The 11297-nt window shown below is 36.8% G+C and overlaps 1 non-coding gene across 1 annotated transcript; it reads right to left on the reverse strand.

The window, feature by feature from the left end:
- Window positions 1-10980: 10980 nt before the first annotated feature.
- On the reverse strand, window positions 10981-11086 carry LOC113455675. The gene has a single exon (XR_003376667.1). It is a non-coding gene; the product is annotated as a U6 spliceosomal RNA (small nuclear RNA).
- Between the last annotated feature and the right edge of the window lie 211 nt (window positions 11087-11297).

Here is an 11297-nt window from a genome sequence, read left to right on the forward strand (position 1 = left end):
TGTGTGTGTGTGTGTGTGTGTGTGTGTGTGTGTTGGGAGGTCGCCTCAGCCCTGGAAGCTGGCAGGAGGAGCAGATGGCATTGAGCACTACCTGATCTTCTGAGTAAAGATCATTCAGGTTAAGTTTTAGGAGTCTATTTCCAGATGAAGATATTAAATTCTGCGATTGATCCTCCCTGAAAGATAAAAAAGTCTTTGGTCTGGAAGCCTGTGGAACTTCCATATTTAAATAATCCTTCCGAGGCTACTCAATAAATGCTGTGTGTTTCCTTGCAACCCAGTTCACAGTCATTAACAAATTTAAGAGACTTAAAGCCATTGTATTGTCAAGACTAAAACCCTATTTTCTGTATTGACTTTTGCATGTTCGAGTTTTTCTGTGTATGCTTGTATGAAGCTCATGAGTCTCATAGGCACACAGGGGTGTATGTTCATTTGAAAACCAGAAGACAACCTCAGGCATCTTTTCTCAGGCACTGTGCACCTCGTTTATGGCTCAAAGCTTGCTAATTGGATCAGGTGGCTGTCTAACCAGACCCGAGGATATACCCCTCTTAGTCTTGGTGAAACTGGAATTAATTGGACACTCCTTCATGCCTGACTTTTTAATGTGGTCTCTGGATATCAAACATGCTTGCAAATTAATCACTTTACCACTGAGCTTTTTTGGCAGCTTTTCACATGTCCACTTGCTCAGGACATTTGCTTTCTTTTTCTTCCAAACCGTACAGTGAAAACACCAGTGTGGAAAATAACTGATGTAAAAAGCGATTCATACGTGTAAAGCTAAACCAGTTGCCCTTCCAGGATATTTGAGGATTAACTGATTCACACACACACACAAACACACACACACACACACACACACACCCCACACACACCCCACACACAAACGTGCGGATTGTTGCAGCCAAGCGTCTTTCGTTGTGACTGGGAATCTCTGACCCTGACACTCTGCAGTGCAACTGACTTTACTAGAAAACTAAACATAGTTAACTAGTTCTGCTCTTGGGTAGAGAGCAGTTCATGGTTGAGACTCTTATCTTTTCTAGCCACTTCATTGCTCAGGATGTATTTGGACTATTCTGAGGTCTCCAGGCTTTTGGGCCCTTTACTGAAGAAAGGATTCTGCTTTTTGCCAGTTCAAAGTGCTACAGATGCCCTTGGATCTACTTTCGATAAGCAGGAATCAAACCTAAAGAACTTTTTTGAAGTTTGCTCGTTAGTCCACTCAAAGCAAAGAAAAAGGGGCAATTTCCATATGAAATTGAAATTGGGTTTCCCTTTACAAACATCTTACTCTGTAAGTCTTGAATACAGCAAATTGCAGCTGCCAATCTTTCTGAGTGACTCCAAAAGAAGAGCTCGGGAGTTGTAACACAAAAATGGGTGGAATACATGGATTTCATCCTGCGTAATGAAAGCCATTGTGTGAGGACCTTTCAGAGTATAATTGAAAAGACTTTTAAAGTCCACTAATTGCTAAGCATATTTTTACCACCAGAGACTCAGGCTGCTGCTTAAAAGGTTTATAAGTGACGGTGTGAGGAAATAAAGTGCTGTCAACCAAAAACTTATTAAAATGTGTTCTTTCATGTTCTGGAAGCAGCAACGAAGGCTTTGTTCGTAGATTTGTGGGTGAATGACCGGAGTCTACAACTAGAGGAAGGAATGATAAGAAAACACTGGGGGAAAGGCAGTTGGTACAATTGATGTAACATTCAGTAAGTCACAACTCCTGGGAATTGCACTGAGACCAACATCTAAAATGGGCAGCCTTTCCTTATCCAAAGGTGTTGGGAGACAGAAAGCAGTAAGGATTTATGAGGAAAATTGCAAATCCTTTGACATCTATTCTCTAGCAATTATTTGAATAATGAAACATTGTAGGTTTTATAAAAATCTGTTTATGTTGTTTAGGTTTTAAGCAACGTGTTCAAATATAGATAAATGGGAGAAGATGGTTCATTGTCTCAGCCATTGAAGTCATCTAAATATTTCTTTATTATTTATGTCATGACTGCTTCCATTCAAAAATAAACGTGCCCATTTTAAAACTTTATTTTCCATTTTGAGTGAATCATGTTTCTTTGGCCTATTCATGATCACTGTCTTTTTCTTTTATTGGACCCAACCAAAATGACAATTTTCAGGTGGTCTAATCACAGGGAAAGAACTTGATAACATTTTGAATATGTCTTACTCTAACTCTGGCATAAGCACTCACGAATGTGAGGTTTAAAATGGCATAGATGACTTAATTTGCTCCTATTAACCCATACTCCAAGTTTTTTCTCTTATTAAGGGTAAAATATTATTAATAGGTTATTTTTAGTGACTACAACATATTAAGACATTTACTACATGCATTGCTTACCTGTTTCAAAACCATCTTTAAGTGACATAATATAAAATATAAAATATAAAACCAGGCACAGTGGCACAGACATATACTGAACACTTTGAAGATTCAGACAGGAAAATCGCGATTTCAGTGTCATCTTTTGACAGATTTGAGCCAGTCTGGACTCGATGACAGTGTCAAAAATCAAACCTCCAGCAAACCTAGCAAACTATAAAAAGAAAATATAATGATATGATACAAACACAATTTTCTGTAAGTCCAGTTCTAGGAAGGCAATGCCTCCATTTGACCTCACTGGGCACAAGACACACACATACATGCAGGGAAAATATGCACAAACAGAAATAAAATCATTTTAAAAAATGATTGAATGAATACAACTTTAATTCAACAATCCATGATGACTAGAAACAAATGTGATGTTGATATTCTCATCTAATTATGGGAAAGGACAATGTAAGGCTCTTGTTTAATAGGAATTGTCTCAGCCAGTACCTTATAATTCTTGAGAAATAGTGTGTCTGCAGTCCAGCCCCAAGATTAGAACAAAATCATATACAAAGAAGCTATTTGACTTTACACAGAAATATTAGATTGAAATGTGTCTTTCTCCTAACACCTGCTAACTGATGTATTACAGATTCGGAGACCAGCTGAATTAGGAATTATGTTCTAGCATGTAATATTTTTGGTTACTATTTTTACGTGAGAAGTTTAATGAATACTGTACACACTTTAGGAATAGCTGCATATTACAATCTTGTTTCCATTTCATAAATATGTCATTTTATTAAAACATACTTATTGAGCACTATAGATACAGGGAACTCTGACCTTGCTAACATTTCAAGATGGAGTTTTCTTCTTGTGACCAATTGTGCCTGTTAGCTTAAGTGACATAATATTTAGTATTATTTTAGAGAAATGCAGAGTACAGTTGAAGTGTCTGTTATGATATGTTACATTCATCCAGATAGTGCAGAGCTGGTCATGAAAAGCCAGTTACTCATTACTCAGGAAAGGTGTATGCCCTTGAGTACTGAAACTCATGATGGTGTTCAGTGGAGGTCAGAGACAAAGTCCAAATATTTGAGGTGTAGTTTAGAAAACAAGGAGCATGTCTTCTTCAAGAATTACTGGATCAATTTTTTTAAATCAGGAGATTCAGTGTGAAATTTGGTTGAAGTGAATCAAATATTTCAAGACCCCAAAGAGACTGTTGACTGATATAGTGATATTTTCATTGTGTTTTAATAAATAAAGTTTGCCTGAAGAATCAGAGTGCAAAGTTAGTTATATGAGCCAGGCATACAGGGCAGGCAGTGGTGGCACACACCTTTAATCCCAGCAGCCACACTACTTAGACATAGAGGCTGGGTAGTAGTGCTTCACGCCTTTATTTTATTTTATTATTATTATTTTTTTTTTTGGTTTTTCGAGACAGGGTTTCTCTGTAGCTTTGGAGCCTGTCCTGGAACTCCCTTGGTAGACCAGGCTGGCCTCGAACTCACGGAGATCCGCCTGCCTCTGCCTCCCGAGTGCTGGGATTACAGGCGTGCACCACCACCGCCCGGCTGCTTCACGCCTTTAATCCAACCCTAGAGAGTAATATAAACTGGGGTAAGACAGGAACTTGGTCTATTTTCAGTCTGAAGATTTCACAGAGGTAAGAGCTCTGTAGTGGTTGGCTGCTTTGCTTCTCTGATCTTTCAACTTGAACACCAATATCTGTCTCCGTGTTTTTATTATTCCTGTTACACACTGACCCAGTTGCTGACATTCTCTCAGAAATCAAAAACAGACATATCTGCTTCTGCTTATGTCTATTCTCACTGTCTAAGATCACGTGCTTCAGGATTACAGGGAAAATTATAGGCTTCTATGACCAACAATGAATATGGGTAGATTCAGGTAATTATAATCAATCTAGTTCAAGAAGTTTGCTTTTTCTCATTGAACTACTCAGACACCAACTTATGTGTTGATTAAATTCCTTTCCCACCTCTGGCCAAGTGAGAAATATGTTTACATCTCCTTTTGTCTAATGCAGATAGTATAGCTAGAACTGACTTTTTCTATCTACCTACATCATATCTTTATTAGTTCCTTTATTTTGCTACAATAAACATCATGGCCAAAATAGCCTAGAGAAGAAAATATTTTTTGGCTTACACTTCTAGAGCAAGAGTCTATAAGAGAAGGGAGGCATGGCAGTATACAATCTGAACAGAAGCAGGTCAATCACATCTTTTTTTTCCAATACAGGAAAAAGAGAAATCTAGAAGTGGGATGAGGCTATAAACACCCAAAAACCTCCCCAAGTGATGTGCTTCATTCTAAAAGGATCCAAGTCTTAAACATTTCACTGTCTAACAGCAAATTAGCTGGGCGCCAACTGTTCACACACGTGAGCCTCAGCAGGACATTTTCCCCCAGATCACCACACTAGCTGTTGAATTTTATCACTGTGTATTGAAAAGGCTAAATTTAAAGATGGTGTCCTTTGCATTGTTACTACCATTAGAAGTTAAGTCCAAAATACCTATTGGAAGGGGAAAAATCAAAACTAAATCCACTACACATCTTGTAAGCAATATCTAGATACTGACCTCTTGCTTGAGAGAGATAAAATAATCCTTATCATATAATTTTCCTTCACTGTGGTTCTTACATGGTAACAAATGGGCCTCTTGCACGAGCATCTCCTTCAGATCAACAGGGGGCAGTTCAATAAACATAGGATTTACACAATGAGGATTGTGATAACTACTAACCAGGTGGTCTTGGGTAATCCACTTTATCTCCCTGATCTCACATCTAAATGAGGAAAAGCTGATGTTTTGTATCTAAACGAGGACTAGCTGATGTTTTCCCATGTTAAGTAAGATTAACTAAACCATCTCCATCCATCACCAGATGAAGGTTCTATGGTGATATGCAAGATATTCATCAGTATGTCTATAGGATAGGGCCATTTCAGGTTTCCTATCCTCAGCTGCCCAAGGAACTAACTGGGGACATCGCTCTGGGCCCCTGGGAATCCCTCTAGGTTCAAGTCTCTTGCCAACCCTAAGATGGCTCCACATTGGAGCGCCTGAACGAGCTCCCAAGGTCCCAATGAGGAGCAGAAGGACGGAGAACATGAGCAAGGAAGTCAGGACCACGAGGGGGGCACCACCCACTGAGACAGTGGGGCTGATCTATTGGGAGCTCACCAAGGCCAGCTGGACTGTGACTGAAAAAGCATGGGACAAAACCGGACTCTCTGAACAGGGCGGACAATGAGGGCTGCTGAGAATCCAAGGACAATGGCACGGGGTTTTGATCCTACTTCATGTTCTGGCTTTGTGGGAGCCTAGCCAGTTTGGATGCTCACCTTCCTAGACCTGGATGGAGGGGGGAGGACCTTGGACTTTCCACAGGGCAGGGAACCATGACTGCTCTTCAGACTGGAGAGGGAGGGGGAGAGGAATGGGGGGAGGGGGAGAGGAGTGGGAGGAGGGGGAGGGAAATGGGAGGCTGGGAGGAGGAAATTTTTTTTTCAATAAAAAATAAATAAAGGTTAACTAAACCAATATTTAATATTTCTAGTAGTTCTTCAAAACGTAACTTGACACTTCACTGTTCTTTCCTAGGTTTGCATAAAATTGATGAAAAAGACATGATGTTAAGACAATTAATTCTTCTTCCATTATCATGATATTTGTGATCTCTTGAAGAAAATAAGCAGCACATTGAAAATAGTAAGTTTTCAGACAAGAGACAATAGATGGTATGCTTGTTGGAAGGAGGACACTTTCTTCATCTCAGGTCCCAATCTTATTTACTGACAATGTATGTCAGCATCATTTGTGTGCAAATGTACACAATAAGTTAAGTGTAATTATGAAAACATATGTTAGATAAATGTAACAACAAAGTAATCAAAATATTACAATGGTCTTGACCTCCTTTTTATTCCAATTTATTAAAAATATAACTTAAATCTTTGACTAGCGATTTTACTTAATATGGTACAAACTTCCACTTTCTCAAACTTTTGGGGACCGATTTTCCTTCCTATTTATCTACTATAAAAGATAAGCAGAAACCTTTAATTTCAGAATTATGTTACAAACAACACCTTGCTTCCTTATGATTCAAATTATAAATTGACTAGTAAACTGGACAGGAAGAGTGGGCTGTAGTTCTCAGCTAGCTACACAGGGACAAGTGAACACTGACATTTTCCAGTGACCTGACTTGTTCGACTCTGTTGTTTGCTGACTAGAAGCAGTAAATACATTTTAACTTACAAACATTTTAATCTATAATGTTTGTACCAGGAGTTAAGTCTTCCTTAGTTGGAGAATATCTAAATTGTTTGATTTCAATGACATTTTGATTAAAATATTGTTCTGATCCTGAATAAACATTTTATAAAAAATGACTCAGAATAATGATCATGTATGTAAAATACTGGCTTTAATGATATTGATTTATATTTATATTTAATGGCCAAATATAGCAAAATTTAATTCTTTAAACTTTTAACATGTTTAGCTCAGTGTTACTTATTATAGTCTTGACATGTTGTAGCCATCACCACTATCTGTTACTGAAATCTTTTCCTCATTCCAAACAAGAAGTTTGAAACCATTAAACAAGAACTCTAAATATTCATCATCTCATTTTCCTGTAGTCTTTTCATTTTTGTGTCTATAATCTGTACATTTTAAATATTTCATTGATGTGGAGTTCCCTCTGCATGTTATGAATAAGTTTTATTACCATTGGTTAATAAAGAAACTGCTTTGCCCTATAGAAGAGCTGAATATAGACAATCTGGAAGATATATAGAAAGAGTAGGCAGAGTCAGAGAGATGCCATGTAGCTTCCAAAGGAGACAGTTGCCAGAACTTTACCAGTAGGCCTCAGCCTCGAGGTGATACACAGTTTAATAGAAATGGGTTAATTTAAGATGGAAGGGCTAGCTAGGAATACACTTAAGCTATTGGCCAAATAGTGTTGTAATTAATATAGTTTCTGTGTGATTATTTGGGTCAGGGTGGCTGGGAATTGAATGAGCCTATATTTCATGAATATATGAAATTTGTAAAGCATATTTCAAACTAAGTATTGATGGAAAGTTCATTTTATTTCAACATGTACCCAGATTCCATATATACTCCACTAATAAATACTTATTTGTTTGCTGTGGATAATGTTTCAGTGAATACTGGCATGCAACGTTTTTGATAAACTACCTACTCCCAACCTTTTAGTTAAATTTAGTTAAATTTTAAGAAGTACAATGACTGAGTTGGGTAGTATTTCTGTTTTAGCTTTTCCTGTAAGTGCCAAACACTTCTCCATCACATTAAGCTTTGGTGTACATATTTCTAGTCTTCTAGGTTCTCCACAATACCATGTCATGTTCTCTGTATGTTGGAAACATTGTTCTCATGGTGTGGATAAGGTTTCATTGAGACTTTTATTTGCATGCCCCATATATTTAATAATCTCAATCCCCTTTCATGGGTTTAATGGCCATTTTCATATTTGATTTAAAAAATCAGATGTGAACTTCTGCCAGTTTGTGAAGCATGTTTTCTTTCTGCTGAATTATAAGAGTTTAATATTAGATGTAATAAATGATGGACAACAGACCCTAATTCCATGCAATTTGCAGATACTGTTGTAGAAGGAACTGCAGGCTGTGTTCCTGCCACCCAGTTCCTGGCTGCCAGGCTAGCTTATGCCCCAAAATAACAACACACAAACTGTATTCATATAAACACTACATGGCCCATTTCTATTAGTGTGTGTAGCACCACGAGGTGGTGACTTACAAGGAGATTCTAGCCTACATCCATCTTGGTTCAAGCTTCATTGCATCTGCCTCAGAGAGGAGAGCTATGGCGTCTGAGCTCACTTCCTCTTCCTCCCAGCATTCTGTTCTGTTTACTCCACCCACCAATGTTCTAACCTATCAGGCCAAGCAGTTACTTTATTAATTAACCAATGAATGCAACGGATATATGACACTCCCACATCATACTGTTCCCATTCTGAAGTTATCTTTTCACTTTCTCAAACACAGTCTTTGACATACAGAAATTCTAACTTTTAAAAATTCACTAAATTACATTTGCCATTTTGTCTTAATTTTTAAAAACTTGGGTGAATTAATTTCCACAGTTTTTTAAATTTGGTAATGTGTTACTATATCCTTATTTCTGAATCAATTTTGTTGTGCCATAAGCTTACTTGTTGATAGTTTTCTTTTTTCCAACATTTATAATGTGAAATTTGTTAACCCACTGTCTTCTGTTCTCCATTGATTCTGATGTAAACCTGAAAGTCTCCCTTTTGACAAGCTATTTTTCTTTTAGTGCCTTTAGTTTATCATACAATAAATGTGTGTCCTTTTCAGCTTATCCTTTCTGAAGCTGATTGAGATTTTTAGATTAAATTCTTGGATATGTAAATGCTAATGTGTATGTACATGTGCATGTGTATATACGTGTGTGTATGTGTGTGTCTCTGTGTGTAGGAGGCATTTAACCTTTATTTTTTCAAATAATCCTTCCTGTGGTGTGGGAGGTCCTTCTATATATGTGTTTGCTTTTATTGGTTAATGAATAAAGAAAACTGCCTTGGCCTGTAATAGGATAGAGTAGAGGTAGATGAGGAAAACTAAACTGAATACTGGGAGAAAAGGAGGCAGAGTCAGAGAGAAGCCATGGAGCCGCCATCAGAGACAGACATGCTGAAACCTTGCAGGTGCACCACGACCCTCGTGGTAAAATACAAAATGATAGAAATTGGTTAATTTAATAGATAAGAGTGAGCTAGAAATATGCATAAGCTAATAGGCCAATGAGTGTTGTAATTCATACAGTTTCTTTGTGGTTATTTTGGGAGTCTAGGCAGCCAGGAACAAGCAGTCTCATATTACATTCCTGTTCCATTCTTTGTCTCTTCTCCTCTTGGGACACCCACAGTTCAAACGTTGGTACACTTGGTGGCATGTTATATGTTTTCTAGGAAATATCAAACTGCTTCCTTCATTTTTATAGATCAGACTCAAAATACTAAATTTCCTTTCCAACTGCTGAATGTTTTCTCTACTTGTTAAAGTCTTAGTTTTGAGTTTTATTGATTATATTATGACTGTAAGTGTACTTCTTAATGTTATAGTTGCAACTTGATTCTTAGTTAACTATCTTCTCTATTCATAGTATACCTATAACACTTTGTTTGGTTCCTTTTCTCTCTTTAATGTATTTTCCTGCTTATTTCTGGAACCTCTCTATGTATTGGCCTCAAATGTGTGATGATTATCTTGTCTCAGCTGCATCAATCCTAGGGTTACAGCCTGGCCACAGACCCAGCTTCAGCTACTTTGTTCACGTGTTCTTGGGCATATTTACACTATGCCTTTAAAGTCTTTGCCTTGTTTTTTTTTTTTTTGGTAATGCTGATGCCTGGAATTCTCATGAATAGTTCCTGCAAGTTAATTTTGTTCTTTTAAAAATTGAGCTTTTCCTATCTTTGTATGCCTGTTCAAGATATGAAGGCAAATAAGTTGCACAAAAAAGCACATATCTTATTCCTTTTATATAAATTTCTTTAGAAGCAAACTGGTTACATAAGGCAGATTAGTGTTTATCTAGAATTGGATAAAAATTGTTATAGACATACTTTGGTGGATAATAAAAATTTTTATTTTCTTCCTGGCAATGGTTTTATGAGCTATCTGTACATCAATATGGAGAAAATTGCATATTTTAAAAATATTCAGCTTATTGTACATTGATTATATCTCATCTCAATGACGTTGGAAAAGATAGAATTTGTAGAAAAGTACATTTATAAAAATATATAAATCTGAATTAAAACCTGCTCAAAAACTGTATTATATCAAAATTAGATGTGTATTTGCATATATATGTATATACATATGAATGTGCATATGCATGCATATATTTCTGCATGTATATGTATGTGTGTGTGTTTATATTCACAAATATCCCTTTACCTTTCAAAAGAAACATCATTGACTCCAATAAAATTTAGTAATATTGACATCTATGGCACTAGTGAGATTTATCCACAGTTGAAATTATTCTGAAAAGTGTAGGAGTGATATTAAAGTTTCTCTGGCTATTTAAAGAGAAAATTGAATTGGAGGAGACATTTTTTTTGGTACCGTATCTATAAGACAATAGAGGGATGTCAGTAGTGTTAAATGTAGGATGGTTCACCAGGCTAACTCTAAATAGGACTTGACTGTATTTACATTGTGGCCTAATTAAAATATAATTTCTTGATTCTTTCCTTTTCCCCATTTCCTCAGTTTTCCACTTTATTTTCATTTTTTTCTTTTCTTGTGTTGGAAAACAAAGAGGAATGGGACCTTACAGAGGAGCAAACCCATTTCCAATGACTGATTGAAGAGCCAGCATATGCTTATCTCCAGTTCCTTCTGTTAGTCCCTCCTCTGTCCTATGCAATACCTGAATGAACAGGACACCTAGACTACTTCCCCCAAACTGACCTCCTAATATTATTTGCCAAGTACTTGGAGTGAAGTGTGACTTTTAGGGGTAATGTGGTATACCATATCTACCAGAGTAGGGCTTCTAATAAGTCCAATTTGTGAGTCATCCTTGTACAGGGGCCATGCTAATCTCTCTGGCTTTCTAATTTTAGAACATATGCTGCTGAAATGAGCACAGACTTCCGTTTCTATAAGAATACAGTATAACTGGATTTTCATCCATTCATTATAAAATATTTAGGAGTAATATTGATTACAAATAATGAGTGTTCAAGACAAAAGGATTTTTTTGTCAATCATGGAAAATAATAATACTTATTCTAGGGAAAGGAAAGTCCAGAGGATATAAACTCATGAAAAATTAAAGTACAGAAAGTGTACAGGAGA

Source organism: Microtus ochrogaster, unplaced genomic scaffold (genome assembly GCF_000317375.1).
Source record: "Microtus ochrogaster isolate Prairie Vole_2 unplaced genomic scaffold, MicOch1.0 UNK84, whole genome shotgun sequence".
NCBI classification, from domain to species: Eukaryota; Metazoa; Chordata; class Mammalia; order Rodentia; family Cricetidae; genus Microtus; species Microtus ochrogaster.